General features: G+C 40.2%; 1 pseudogene; it reads left to right on the top strand.

Moving 5' to 3' along the window:
- The first annotated feature begins 12963 nt into the window (after positions 1–12963).
- On the top strand, positions 12964–14636 carry LOC147455951 (uncharacterized; annotated as a pseudogene).
- Positions 14637–16324: the final 1688 nt, after the last annotated feature.

Raw genomic sequence — 16324 nt, 5'->3', positions numbered from 1 at the left:
TAAAAAAATTGTCAACATTTTGTTTGTTGTTTGAGTCTATTTTCAAAGGAAACCATATATCAGTGTTATGCCATCACGTACACTGTTTGATTTGACCAGCACATATCATTTTACTGACCTATCAAGTACCATTTAGTAGTTTCTTTATCTATCCCTAATTATACCATGTTCAGAGTTTAAAGGCACTAAAATTATGCTAAAGATAACAGGCTATTATGTTACCCACAATAGTTGTATTATGCTCTCAAACCACATTATTTACCTATTCCTTAGATTAATGCAATACATCATTACAATTATACCATGGGTTTGTGTTAGAAACAAATAGTGAGCATTTCTGTATACTTAGAAAACAACCCGTATAACTGATCAGAATGAGGAAAAAATAATACAAATGTACATAAATTTACTTAAGCGTTGAATCTAAATAATCCCAGTAGGTATGACAGCCTACCTCATTAGTTTACGCCATATGTTAATGCAAAGTAAGATGGAGTAGAGCCTTTTGTTGCTAAATCAACAGAGGGACTACAGCTTCCAAAGAGACAAGGATAGCAAGTAAAAGGAAAACCTTGATTGCTGGTGTATATATGAGTGAGAGTGAGTGTGTGTACTCTACTTATTAATTAGGAGTACTCTCGTTTGTGACAGTCGACATAGAGAACGAGAGTTCTAACCTACAACAAAGGTAAGCTTGTGCATGTGTGCATGTATGCACGTAGTAGTGTGTGCACAAACATTGCATATGTATGCCAATATATACCATAAAATCGGGCGCGATGCCGGTGAGGTAGTAATTATACTGCAGATGGGTATTAGGTAAGGTAACCAAAAAAATCATTATGTAGTTAGAGCCCAACTATATATAGTAAGACAATCCCCATAGTATCCCACCACCACCTCCATGTGCTAGGCCACATACAGGACATCCAAAAAGCAGAAGATTTTTTTTTATAAGAAATATTACAATATTGGGCACACTCAAAGTACATAGAAGAAAAAAAAGGGGGATCTTCAATTTAGGATTAAGCTTGCAATTTCAACCATAGCATTTCCTTCACCCAAGACGAGTGAAAATCATGTTCATATCATGTTGTCCGAGGAAAAACTGGTGGCCAAAGTACCTCGTGACACATTTTTCTTTTGCATAAACAATCGTGTAGAGTCATAATCATGAATATAGATCAAGACACATCTTGTAAATAGTGTCAGCTTGAATACCTCGACACAATATTTATTTATTTATTTAAAATGTTTACATGATTTTATGGTACTTCATGAGTTTGGGTATTTATGGAGCATGTGTATAATTTGATATTATTCTTGTGATCCATCCACATCATCCCATGCTATGAGTGTGTGTGTGTGTGTGTGTGTGTGTGTGTGTGTGTGTGTGTGTGTGTGTGTGTGTGTGTGTGTGTGTGTGTGTGTGTGTGTGTGTGTGTGTGTGTGTGTGTGTGTGTGTGTGTGTGTGTGTGTGTGTGTGTGTGTGAGAGTGAGTGAGTGAGTATGTGTGTGTGTGTGTGTGTGTGTGTCTTTATAGTGTATATCCCTTCAATATAAAACCATATACCAATTATTTACATAGACATCAATATATAAGTTTATAGCCTTGAAATAGAGAATGTTGTTGAACAAGAGTATTCAATAAATGGACCAAAACAACCTTTATCTAATTTATGATAAAACCAAGATTTTGTTGGAGACTGAACAAGCTCCTAGACCACGAGAGAATAGACCTATACCTGCCACCATCCAAAACAAATATCAAGTTAGAAATTGGGCTATCCTTGATGGGAAGACAGGTATCCAAGCAATCTATTCTGCTTGTTATAGTTGTCACATAGCCCAACACTCATTGAATCTCCCTATATACATTAGGGGTAGACTTTTTGGCTTGCGGTAGGGTAATACCCTCTTAAATATGGTTTTTATGGATTTATGATGATATAACTGTTTACATCTAATGGGGAAATCGCGTATAACAGAGGGGTGGAGTTTTCCAAATGTAAGTATTTAGATCGGTTTGCCTTGTCTTCAACGTTTTTCATCTCCATTGGTTTTTCCTCTAGTCTAGTTTGAGCAACCTCCTGTGTGTGCATGTCCTGCTGTATGATTTTTAGTTACACTATGTTGTTAAAAAAGCTTTTGATGAACAAGACTAGTAAACTTTGTGGGTCTAGGCTAGGTATGTCCAAAATTAATTATTATTTCAAGGAGTAGGTAAATCCACATGTTAGAGACTCTCCTATTATAAGGGTATATGATGCTGCATAGTTTTTTATAATAGAGAGTGTTGACACGGATATCCATAAGACAATTGTTTAAGTGGGTGACTTGGTATTGTTCCTCGATGTTGGCATTCATCTATTGGCCGTTATGTGTATGTGAGTATGCTTTATTCCGTGCCTCTAATATGTTATGTTAGTATTTCTATAAAATAGAGACCGATGTACGTAAGATCCACTTAGGTGGATTATTGTGTATGGTTGTACCTCAAGCACAATTAGTTGCGTATATATAACCAACTTAAGAAGGATAGAGAAAAATACCGCATGTTAATGTTTTTTTATGTATACTAAGTATGTAAGTATTAGTCCTCTCTATGTAAAATCAGTATGAATCAAGTAAAAAAAGAACTTCGATTCAAAAACTAGTTGTTAGGTCTTAGTCACATAGAAAACTCTATGTATATGCGCCTCCAGTTATTTAATCGAATCAGTCAAAAAACCATCTTTGGTCGTTTACACTTTCTCTATTAACAATTGCTAATCAAACCTGGTTGTTAATCGTCATGAGTATCGTCGATTTGTTGTATCTACGCATTGCGTTGTTGCCTTCGGTAGCTTCGAATGTGTAGGCGTAGCTTTCCTTGATATTGTAATTTCTCTCTAATCAGTGTTTAATCACCGGTGTTGCTGTTTGATAGACCATCTCTCATTTAATCTGGTCCCCTTTACCATTGGCCCCATGTTGAGATAGATCTATAAGCACATGTCCATATCTTAACCCTTGTTCCTGTTTATTCTCCCACATCAAATGATCAGTTTAATATGAGAAAATCATTTGGGTTGGTTAGATATTGGAGTTTATGACATATCTCTCTCTATCTCTACCCCTTTCCTCTCTCTCTCTCTCTCTCTAATGTATAGAGGGGTGAGAGATAGATAGATATTAAAGCATTGATTTCTACTTCTCTTAGAATTCAAAGAATAACACCCAAGTAACTACTCCTATGGTTTCAAATATCGTTTCTTGCAAAGATTAGTGGAGTGGGCTTCACAGTGCCAAGTTGGCATTAGTTCATATCGAGCTTGCTAATAGCTCAGTAATGGGTAAGCTATAGGCAATTCTAAAAATACTTCATTAATAAGACCATAGTTTTTGATGGTGTCCCATGAACCCTGTAAAAAGGTATGCCAATCGATTGTTGTCTGTTCTACGAACCAGGGGGGCTTGGGAGTCCTAAACTTGCACGCACATGCTCATGCTGTAAGAGATACTATGGTGAACCATATGTTCAAAAGAGACACTTATATTTGGTCCAAACGTCTCTGGGAAATCGTGTCCTTGTCAGTTGTGTACTTTCATGGGACGTGGAATATCTTTGAATGGGATAAATTGTTCACACATGCTCCTCTAAATACTGGATGTATCACTGCTGAGCTGATGATCAGCTCCTGGAAACATACATGCTCTAACTTGATATGTCAAGGTCGGACTTAGGTATACAGGGAAATCTCTTGGAAAAGAGAATGCCTTCTCGAGCTTTGTCTTTAAAAATATTCTTGCTTTGATTATTGAAAAACCAACCATTAGGATGTTTAGAAAAGGTATCACATGCATTGAACAAATTTTGGACTCTCATGGATTGTTTGTCCCCTTTTTTGCAACTAGAAGACATTTCAAACTTTCCAATGCTTTTAGAAGAAGTTGGAAAGACTTGTATATTCACAGTTTTAGGCTCCAAGTTCCCATTATAGAGAACCTAAGGGAGAGATTTAGAGACTCACACCTCCAACGGAATGTAGGCGATTGGTGGAAGTCTTCTACAACTCAATTTTACAATTTTCTCATTCCATTTGTGGACATATCTATCAAATGTAACAAATATCAGAGATTTAATAGATCACAAGATTGGTGAATATGGAGACTGGTTTCTTTATGGACTATTCTTTCCTCAAACAAACACAAAGTGTTTATGGGGAGACTGCTTACATGTTCCCTTTCCTGTGAAGAGCTACTGTTGAAAAAATGTATTGCTGATGGAAAATGCCCTATATGTGAGGCTAAGAAAACTGTCAGATATAGGTTTTGGGATTGTAAAAATGTAAGGCAGTGATGGTTGTGGATTCTACAAAATGTGTAGAATTGGGTTCCTTTTAAATTGTCTATTTTCTCTAGATTTTGCCTTGTGTAAGTTTCAAGATGATGCTATTCAGTTTTGTTTGCAATCCTTGGCAGTATGGTTACTTTTTTTCATTTCGAATGTTGCGAATTATGGATGCTTTGAAAAAGTCTCACTATGTAAAGTCACTATCCTATGGGAGATCATTAAGAAAAAGATGATGGACGATTGTATCAGCATCTCTGAGGGAGATATGTTTACAGTTTATGGACAATTGTGAAAAAACTTGACAAGACGAGACCAAGATGACATGATGTAATTTAATGTACATAGTTTTTCTCCTAAAAGAAAAGAGAGAGAGAGAGAGAGAGAGAGAGAGAGAGAGAGTATGTTAGTCTACTGTACGGCTAGCCCTCAATTAATAGACCAAAACAACCTAACTCTGATTAACTAAAACCTAAGAAACTAGCCCTAAGCAGCCAAACACAACCAACCATAAGCGACTACTCAGAGCAGATGAAAATGGTCGAGCTAAAAATTTCCTAAGCAGGCAAAGGAAAGGTCGATTACCCTAAGCAGCCAACCCTAATCAGACTTAAAAAGCCCAACCGCTTATGTTAAGTAGCTAACCAAAAGTGGATTATTGAAATGGCTAAACTACTATGACAAGAAACATATCACCAGCCTTCTCTTTGGTTTGTCACATTGAGGCCTCATATGACCCCATTCACCACAATTGTAGCATTGAAACTACCCTCTTCCAATCATGCCTCTTCCTGTACCACGTACAAAACCCTCAATCATTTTATAGAGACAACCATATCCATAGATTTGGCCTTGTCCACTTCCCATCATATGTGCATTGAGATTATTCATAAGATCTACCACCTCTTGTGTCTCCTTGTGAAAAGCATTCACATATTAAGAATCTTGTTTATCTTCACTTGGCTCCCTAATGAGAACCCTTGGTTGCTCTGCATATTTCACTTCAACCTTTGGCAAGCTTGACATTGACTCCAAGTTGATTAAGATGCTCTACCTTCCACTTTTTATTTTTTGCAATTTCAACTTCCTCAAAGTTTTTTGATTTCTTGAGCTACACCTTAAAGTGTAGACTTATTCTCAATGTTGCAAGAAACTGATCCTTCTTTAACATTTCTAGAGGAATTTGAACCCACAAAGATGTACACCATTTTGTGCATAATGCATTGAAGGCCTTCACAAAGTCTTTTATGGTCTAGATTTCACCATGTACTAAGCTTTAAATAGACTGCTATATCTTTTTCGGGTCTTCCACATGTTGAAAGTGTCTAAGAAAATCATGTCCTACCATTTCATAGTTCAGAACATGAGGAGGTTGTGCCGATTTGAGCTCCTTTTTGTAGCCTTCGATCCATTCTCTAGCATCTCTCTCCAAACAAAAGTAGAAGACTCATAGCACCAATGTTGGGCTATGATTGTCAGTAAGAAGGAAAGAAAACTCCAATTTCACAATGAAACCTTTCGAAGATTCCTTCTCCTTTTCATGAAACTTTGGAAAACTAAATTCCATGGCTCCCAAAACCAGTGAAGGTAACTTGAAGCAATTTCTCTTAGTGGTGGGTACCAAAACACTATTTGAAAAACCAGAACAAGGGTACCTCTATAGAAATGTCTTCAAATAGCACTCAACACACAAAGTGAGCAGCACAAGCTGTACCAAAAGAATTCTCACAACACCACAACTCAAATTAAAGTGATTACAAGCACATGCCAGCCCAAAACATCACCATGGAAACTATGAAGCACCTGCCCAAAAATAAACAAAATGTATGACGAGTAATAAAACCTATGGCCTGCCTTTTATGGCCAAAAATGGACAACACAACTCAAAAGTGAGTGTTCATGAGACAAATCCACATCAACGAAGTTTGCTAGAAAACAACATAACTTACATCTCCGAAATTGGTTATTTGCAACCTTGCACTCAAATCAAATAGCTCGAGCACCTCTACCATTTTTAGCATGTAGGATTAATGCGATAGGACTACGTACCATTAATCTCTACCATGCATTCTACCAAACTATGAGCATATGTATATAGAAAAGAAAGATAAATAGATATAGCATAGTAAAAGGGATATATATTGATATCTACAGAGACAAGTACCAAGATAGATATCATTAGAAAGTGGAGAGAGAATGAGAGATAGAGAGGGGGTAGAGAGAGAGGAGGTAAAATACAAAGAGAGATCTAGAGTGAAAGAGATAAATAGCAATAGAGATAGAGAGAGCTACCATAGTGCATACTTTGGTGCACTTGAATGGTCCAAATGCTCTTCGAGAGCTTCTACATGGACCCATGGGCTATCCTCTAGCCTGAAGGCCATAGGTTCCTCTCTAGTATGATGTAGACCCTATGGTCTTAGGGCCATAGTGTTTTTTGGGCACTTATATGCATGGTGACCATATTGGAAACATTTCAAACACTTCACCTTCTTGTTACCATTAGAGTTTTGAGCAGGACGTTGGTTGGAATAATTTTGTTTGTCTTCTTGTTGTGTGTTGATGTTGTTGTTGCCATAGGGTTGAGAATTTGTAGCAAATTTGTCAAATCTGCATCTCTTGAAAAAGGTACGGCTTTGATGTTTGTTCCTATCAAAGCTAGGAGAGAAAAAATTTATCTTGTTATGGTTAGTCTAGCAGTTTTCTCAATGTGCGAGGGTTGTCTATCTTTCTTCTTCTCCACATTAAGGGCCAAATTAATATCCTTTGATAGTAAACCCAATTCAAACATATCTTCCTCAGCACCAATTTATAGTGCTAAGCCAGATATATACTTACGCTTTAATTTTCTACCACTGACATGTTCAATAGCTTGCAATTGAACTAAACAATTCCAAAGATGATCAGTGTAGCCATATACATCTTCATTTTGACCCTATCGAATTAAATCCCATTGGCGTCGTGCTTTAGCTTTATATAAAATGGGCAAAAAAATTGAGGTTAAAACAACTTTTTGAATGCTTGCCAGATACGTGGTCTTTTACCATGCTGTTTGGTGATGTTCCACCACAATGCAACGCTACTCTTGAAATGATTTGATGGACAATTTACCATTTCACATTCAAACAAGTCTTCATCCTGAAAATAGTCATCTAATTGACTAACCCATGTTAGAACTGTTCTAGCATCTCTAGTGCCATCAAAATCCTTGCAAGTGATGGCTTTTTTGTTAATTTTGTCTTGCTTTGGTGTCGGTGTAGATTCTATGCGTGTAGAATGTAATAATTTATCTTCCAACTCTTGCCTTCGCATGCGTTCATAAGTGAGAGATTGTTTTACTTTAGCATGGTGCTCAGCAGCTATGAGTATCTGTGGAAGGTGTGTGATGATTGCGTGCTTTTTCTTTCTTTCTTTCTCTTTTTATTTTTTTTCTTTTTATGTATATATGTATATATTTTAAAAAAAATAGAAAAATGACTATGTAGTAATAGATGTATGCTCAATATGTGGAATTAATGAGAAAAATAAAGTAAATAACAAAATAATGGGTACTTAGCTCATAGATTGATGATGTCCTCCAGTCTAAATTGTGGAGTACTAGGGCACGGCCGAAGGTGGCAATCTATCAACAATTCAGATGCAAGTTGATTGAATTTTTCATCATCCGATCTACCTCATCTCCGGTTGAACGATGTTGGAAACTTTATGTGGCTTGAGGATTCTTGGATAAGGCGAGGTTAAAAGAGCTCCGATCGTAGTATAAGATATATATATATCTATATATATATATATATAGTAGACCTTCGCACCCACCGTGGTTCAAATATCCGCTTCGAGGACTAAGGAGGTCTATACTTATCATGCGGATAGCCCATGAAATATCTCACGCTTTCTAGACTACGCTACATACTTCCCCACATGTCTGATAAATCTTGCATTCAAGAGCAAAACATTTGCCATTTCCCAAGAGATGACATTCAACATCCATTACATGTGTGATTAAGTAGAACTAACCTCATCCTGAAACATGTGATGAGAGAAAAGACTGTTATTAACCATCAGAGGTCTTTGATGTCCATGCTAAGATGAGCAATTCAAGTTTGAGAGAACCAAGGGAAAGTGATCACAAAGGGCAATATGCACGTCAACCGCGGTGTTTTGATTGAGTCTATACTTTGACCTTGGAGGACATTGGAAACACGTCTGGCATCTAAGACGTATATGGATTTCATAGCCTCTCCCCTTACAATGGACTTTAGAGCAAGTTATTCGAGACCTTCTTTGGTGCATGCACTAAGTGTGCATTACTACTAAAGCTCCTCTTGTTGGGAGGAGGCAGAAGGACCTTTGCTTATGTCAGCTCTTCGGCCTCTACACACCTATTGCCCCTGAAGAAAGGACCTTTTGAACTCCCTCACGACTAAGTAACACAGGTTATTGAAGGAAGCATGGATGATCTAATCAATGGGAGGAAATTAAGACACAAAACACCAAACAAAGCTTAATAGTTAGATGTGTTCGAGTCTACTTTTTAGGTCTTAGTTTACTTTTCAACATTTTTGTTTACCTTATATGTTTTTGTTTTCCCCATTTCGACAACCAAATGAACATGTGTGTGTGGATAGGGCATGAGTCTCTCACGACGGTCGGTCGTGTTCAAATACCGCATCATGCGTTCGAAGCTGATGTTTTGGTTGTCATCCTTTGCTGTCGAGATTTCATCCCTTCAACCCCCTCCATTGGTCCTACCGCAAGACCTCGTGCAACCACACCCCCCCCCCGCCCCACCAAAAAAGAAACGGGTTCGCGGCAAGCTCTGAGTGATCCCCTTGCATTTTTCATGTGCCTTGGGCACTTCTAATTGTGCAAAGTGCGTCTTTTTGTTCTCTTACAAACATTTAAAGAAAAGAGCATGTAGTAAACGCTCGCTCAAAATGAAAGAGTATCTACAATCTTGTCTTTGCCCAAACTCTTCAGCTCGTTTGTATCTAGAATTCAGTGTGATGTAGAATCTTAAGACAGCATAATTTTCATTGCATTGCTGTGAAGAGATATTATATATACCATTGTTTAGTTATTTTTGCATGTGTACACGTATGACACATACGTCACTAGACTGGTCCTTACCTTCGTGAAAGGGACATGGAGAGTAGAAAGCAAAATGGGATAGTGAGGATTCCCCATGAGATATGACGCGCTTCTGGGTTGTGCGGGAGAGGGGCGGAGAGAGATAGAGATCGAAGAGGGAGAGAGAGAGAGAGAGAGGAGCCGTGGGAGTGAGCACGGCGCACGCTCATTCAGTCTGCTCGTTCAACTTTCACGATACATGAAAGAGTGGACCCTCCCGAATTTCTTGCCCGGTGGAATCCCGGGTGGATGAAACTAGTGAATCTGCGGGGAGAGAGAGAAGAAGAAGAAGAAGAAGAAGAAGAATGTTTTGACGTCGTAGAAAACACACACACACACTTACGTGATTAAGCATATTTTTCCTTTCTGGCCTTTCTCAAACGGTAATGCCTTAGTGATGCCTCTTCTCTTTTTAATGTATACTCTTTGATTGGTATAGATGTTAGTGGACGACAGGAACGCTCTCAAGAAATCAATGAGGCACCATGATCTGGGTAAGCTCGATAGTCAAGAAACATGGGGCACTCACTCTCTCTGTCTCTCTCTCTCCGATGAATCCGCTAGTCTAGAGACTACTACTCTTCCTTTTCTCCTTCGACTCATCTCTATGTGGCGAAGGTGGCTCCATGGTGGTGATGTGCATGGCTAGTCTTTGCTGTAATTTTTCTCTCCCTCGGTAATAGGCTCTATAGATGAGGGATAATCAGGCCAATGTGCTTAACATAATGGCCAATAGGGCGAGCAACAGAGAAGCTCCCCAACGCTTCTACTTTTCCTGGTCTATAGCTATATATCATGTATGGGCATTTCTTGAGATGGAAGTGCAAGGTCAAGAGTGTGTCTCCCAAGTCAAGGTCTTTGTTTGTCTATGTCTAGACTTCTAACTTTTGTAGGGCTATTGGTGGACACTCGAGTTTCCAATATCTCTGGCTCTCTCTCTCTATGCCATATACTCTCTGCGGCATACATGCGTATGCATCTAGAATGCTCTCCTTGTCAAAGTCCCTTTCCACGTGACTTTTAGGTGAAGGGTGAACCACCCATAATTTACCTCACCCTTAAATCTCTCCCTAGATCAACTCCCTTTAATTGCTCCCCCTCACTATGGAGCAACTCTTGGGAGTTAGCCCTTATCTCCACATGTATATAAAGAGCTACAAAACCACTCCATTGTATTAGAGTATTCAGTTTTCTAGTCATTAATCAGAGTTTTGTTTCTCTCTATTAAAATTATGCAATTATCATTATAGACTTAAGTTTCTACATGGTATCAGAGCAACTTAGAGCCTAAGTCTATTTTGTTAGCGCTAATTACATTCAATCCTAATTAATCCACACTAGAAGCTATTTATCACCCTCTTCGATCTTCGAGGAGCCCGGAACCTCGCAAGATGGCTAACCAAGCTTCATCTTCATCATCTACATCTACCCATAAACCGAAATACGTCATTGACAAGCTCAATGGCTCAAATTACCAAGTGTGGAAATTTAGGATGGAACTGTACCTCATGCAGCTGCTGCAACTTTGGGAGGTCACATCGGGCATCGACGAGCAACCCGACCTACGCAAAGAGAAAGACCCTTAGGGCATCGCCGATCTTTATTTTGCATGGGAAAGAAAAAACAATAATGCAATGATGGAGCTTATTCTCCACTACCACGATCGACAGGTCCAAATGGTCAAGAAATTGGCGATGGCCAATGCCATTTGGCAATTCTTCAAGAAGAACTAAGAGCATACTCACTTGGTCTACCAGGTTTCTCTCCTCAAGAAACTAGTCAACACGACCATGTCTGAAGGTTAGTCTTTCCCTAAATTTGTAGAAGCATGGCAGATAATTCTTGATGAACTTATCATATACAAGGGCTGCTCATCCCTGAAGAACTGCAAAGTATGCTTCTCTTAGCGGCCTTACCTGCATCTTGGCGAGCTTTTATTACCCCGTAGGCCACCTCGGTAAACCTACAGATCCAAAATTTGGTGTGAAAGATCAAGCAAGAGGAGACACTTCGCGATCAAACTAGTGGATCATCAAAATCTACAGCCTTGATTACAACGGCAATACATCATAAACATCAGAATCATTGCAAAGGAAACTTCAATCAACCTTGTCAGTATAATCAATACATGGCATGGAAACTTCAACATCAAGGAGAACGCAGCACAAATCCCAATCCAAAGCAATGTACAAACTGTAATGGATTTGGGCATCTTACTAAAGATTGTCGTCAACCGCGCTAACAAGGTAACCATAATAGCTTCCCCGTCACTCTGTTGCACCTTCTCATAACTATTCCTTTTACCCTCAAGGGGGGCCTAGGCACTGTATTTCTTATAATAGCCAAGCTCATTATGCTGATATACCTCAAGCAGAAATATCTACTTATGAAGAGCAACCACCCTATCCTATGCATCTTTATGCGAGCACTATTGAAAGCTCATTTTCTGATACTTGGTTACTTGATATTGGAGCTACTAATCACATGACATATCATGCTGACTGGCTCACTCATCTCACATATCTTGAGCACCCACTAAAAGTATGTTTGGGTGATAATAGCATTCAAATTGCGAAGGCCTATGGCAATGTCCACATCACTCTTCCCACGGGACCTCAAATCGTAATTTCTTGCGCATCTACCTCATCCTAACAGTCAAGAAGAACCTCATTTTAGTCAATACACTCACTAAAACCGGCATCAACATCAAATTCATTGCCAATGGATGTTTCATCACTACCAAGGCAAAGGATGGTCACCACCACAATCTCCATATTCCTAAGGTTGGGTGCCTCTACCCCATAAGGAACTCTACACCTCTACATGCATTAGCCTCATCAGTTTCTGCATCATCTCATGACAGTACACTCAAATGGCATTATCGCTTAGGCCACATTTCACAGCATGTGCTTCGCTCTCTCACAAATCGCTGCCTAGCACTATGTCTGCGAAAGTAGCTCAGACATATCACGCTTTGTGAAGGCAACATCTTCGCAAAATCACATCATGCACCATTCCCAGTCTCTCAATCACGTGCTAGTCCACCTCTTGAGCTCATCCACTCAGATCTATGTGGCCCTCTGACTACCACATCACTCACAGGCAACAAGTACATGTTGACCTTCATTGATGATTTCACAAAATACACCTTCACATATTATCTAGCAGACAAAGGTGCTACAGTCTCACGCTTTCAAAAATTCAAAGCACTCGTAGAGAATTGTCTTGATAGGTGCATCAAGATTCTTCCCACCGACAATGGCGGAGAATACAAATATCAAGATTTTGCCACCTTATGTCAACAAGCCGGCATACAACAACAATTCACCATCACCGACCACCCACAACAAAATGGTCGTGCAGAAAGAAAAAATCACAAGCTATTTGAAGCTGCACGCGCAATGATGCTCCAGGAAAGCCTCTACAACTCATATTGGGAGGAGGCTACGACTACAGCATGCTATCTCCAAAATTGCATTCCCTTTACATGCAACCCGCTAACCATGCCATATACACTTTGGTTCGGCCACCCTCCTCATCTTGGTCACCTACGCATTTTTGAGTGTGTTGCCTATTCTCTTAACACGCAACCTCCATTGAAGCTCGCACCATGCGCACGTCGTGCTATTTTTGTGAGCTTTGGAGATCTCTTTGGATTGAAAGCATACCGGCTTCATCATCCCACCACCAACAATATTTTCTTCGCCCTCTCTATAATTTTCAACGAAGATTATCTCCTCTTAGGTAATCTCTCAATAGCCGTAAAACCCTCATCTCATACTTCACCTGAGCTTTCACATAAACGTCCCCCATCTCAAACCTCTCCTCACTCAGTGCCAAATTCATCTCCTACATTAACTCTCTCAAAAGGCCATAATTGCCCACTTCTACCTCCACATTCGGTGCCTCCTCCACCTCTTCACACACCCCTACTTAAACAAACTGATTCTGCTACTTCTACTTCTCATGGCACAACCCTCCCTCTCCCTTCTATTACTCGCCAAGTCACCTTAGTCATTAGCGCACCTCTTCTCCCACACCCGACAGTTTTTCCACCTCATGGTGCAACTCCTTCTGTAGCTAGACATGTTGCCCCACCAGCCCCTACACCTCTTGGTGCATCCCTCCTTCCATTCCCATCTTCTCTTTCACCTCCTGCAGCACACTTCCGTTTCCCACCAACTCTTCACGCAGCCCCTTTTCCCCTCTTCATCGGCTCTTGTCTTTCAGCGACCTCCCAAAGTGCCCTCTTATCACCTCCACCGCCAAGCATGGTGCGCACATATCAAACTGCACGCAAAAGAAGCCTCCCTCCAGAAAATCTTTGTGTGGCTCCCTATCGCGAGCCAGCCAAATGTGCCTGGCTTTCCACACCACCACCCTCGCCACCACATGTTCCCGCTCCAAAATCCCATGCAACTCCTCCTCATATCCCCATGCCTTTTGATGTTGATGAAGTAGAACCCCAATCCTCTGCTTCTGCCACTTCTTCCCCTACCGCCTCATCAAATGGCTCCTCACCACATCCTCCTGAGCTGGATCATGCTGCCTCTAGCCACCGTGTTTGCACCCGCTCCATCCAAGATATCTAACGGCTTTTTCCATTGTTATGCTGGACGAGCGCACCACAATAGGACCACGTAACCCCTCGGAAGATGCACTCCCACTCTCTATTGCAAATGCTCTAACCTCACTCTATGGCATGCAGCGATCATGGAGGAGCTCGACACTCTCGAAGAAGAAAACACATGGATTTTGGTGCCTCCACCCACCGTAGCATCACAACATCATTTCTTGTAAGTGGCTCTTGAAAAAAAAAAATCATGCAGATGGCACTGTCGAGCGCTACAAAGATCGTTTAGTATCTCATGGTTTCTCACGACAATATGGCGTCGATTATTTTGGCACATACTTCCCTGTTTTTAACATGATCGCTTTTCGCCTATTAGTTGCATTTGCAACTAAGTTTGATCTTCTGTTACATTGTCTCCACATCAAAACGGATTTTCTTCATGGAGTTCTCTGTGAACTCATCTACATGTTTCAACCACCCCACTTCGCCAATCCAGCTTATCCAAATCATGTGTACCAACTCAACAAGCCCATATATGGGCTCAAGCAATCCGCTCGAGAATGGTATACATGGATGCATGAGTACCTAATAGGTTGTGGCTAGGAGCGCCTCCAAATTGACTATAACCTTTACATCTAGTGTTATGCTGAAGGTATGGCCATACTTGGTCTCTTTGTTGATGATATTCCTCTATTAGGCACTTTCGAACATATCATTATGAAAGCCATAGATTGCCTTTCCCAAGAGTTTTCCGTCACTCACAAGGGCCCAATGTCTTATTTCTTGTGCATACAAGTGACGCGTGATCTGATCCGCAAAACCATTAGTCTCTATCAAGCAGAATACATTGAGTAACTCCTTACTTATTATGGTATATCTGCATCATCCTATGAGCTTACCCCTCTCCCTCTTAAGCACAAGCTTGCACCAGAATATCATGCCTACACTCATGCTGATGCCTTATATTTTCTTGAATTCCATTTTCCTAAGTTTTGTGGCCAGATCCGCTACTTAATATCATGCACATGATTTGATCTATCCTATGCTGGACACATGCTTTCTCGCTCTTTGGCTAAACCCTACAAAGTACATAAACAAGCTGCTAAGCCTACACTACATTATCTTCGCACTACACAAGGATACACGCTTACTTATTCTTATGATCCAGGTACTCCTATATCCCTCTCTGGATATGTTGATGCAAATTGAGCCCGTGATAACCCACATTGTTTTTCCACTGGAGGTTATGTGTTTAACCTTGCAGGTGACCCTATCTCCTGGCAAACCAAGTGCCAGTCATCCATCGCTCAATCATCCACTGAAGTGAAATATGTTGTTGCCGCCCTTGCTTCTCGTGAAGCACTATGTCTACCAGAGCTTATTTCAAAATTCACATTGCTCTTTTCTATGACAGATGACCCTGTCATCCTCCACTACGACAACCAATCGACCATCACCTTGGCTGAATCCCTCTCTTTTCCATCAAAGATAAAGCATATAAAAATTAGTCATCATTTATTGAAAGACTTGGTCCAAGAGAATTTTTTGCAGCTCGCGTATGTTAGCAATGAGGAGAATTGGACTTTTTTCTTGACAAAATCCGTTCCTGCAGCCAAGCAAACTGCCTCATGCGGTGCCCTCAACCTCGTCCCTCTCAGGTGCCCCTGTCCTTGAAGGGTTCTATTTTAGAGCTATGTATTAGACTTCCTTTTTGTATTCAGAGGTTGGTTCAATCTTTGCAGCTATTTCTTTTATTTCAAGGAGTAGCTCACCCTTTAGGGGGGATTGTCAAAGTCCCTTTCCACATGACTTTTAGGTGAAGGGTGAGCCACCCATAATTTACCTCACCCTTAAATCTCTGCCTAGATCAACTCCCTTAAATTGCTACCCCTAACTATGGAGCAACTCTTGGGAGTTAGCCCTTACCTCCACATGTATATAAAGAGCTACATGCTCCACTGATCCATTGTATTAGAGTATTCAGTTTTCTATTCATTAATGAGAGTTCTATTTCTCTCTACTACAATTATGCAATTATCATTCTAGACTTAAGTTTCTACACTCCCCTCTTGTTTCTTGCATCATGTTTCCCTTCTTCTTCACACACGACATCAAAGGTACAAAAGGTGACTAGTTAAGTGAAGTATGTCTATGAGGAGAGGAAAAAATAGTGGAGCACTGGGAGGCATCTCTTAGCTTCAATTGAGAATGAGGGTGTCCCTCTCTCTCTCTCTCTCTCTCTCTCTCTCTCTCTCTCTCTCCTTGATAATAGTTGGATCTATTTGAGGGAT

Source organism: Adiantum capillus-veneris, chromosome 6, assembly GCF_014529385.1.
Source record: "Adiantum capillus-veneris isolate H3 chromosome 6, ASM1452938v2, whole genome shotgun sequence".
Lineage (NCBI taxonomy): Eukaryota > Viridiplantae > Streptophyta > Polypodiopsida > Polypodiales > Pteridaceae > Adiantum > Adiantum capillus-veneris.
Note: the sequence above shows the minus strand (reverse complement) of the source record. Positions and strands in the feature narration are given on the sequence as shown.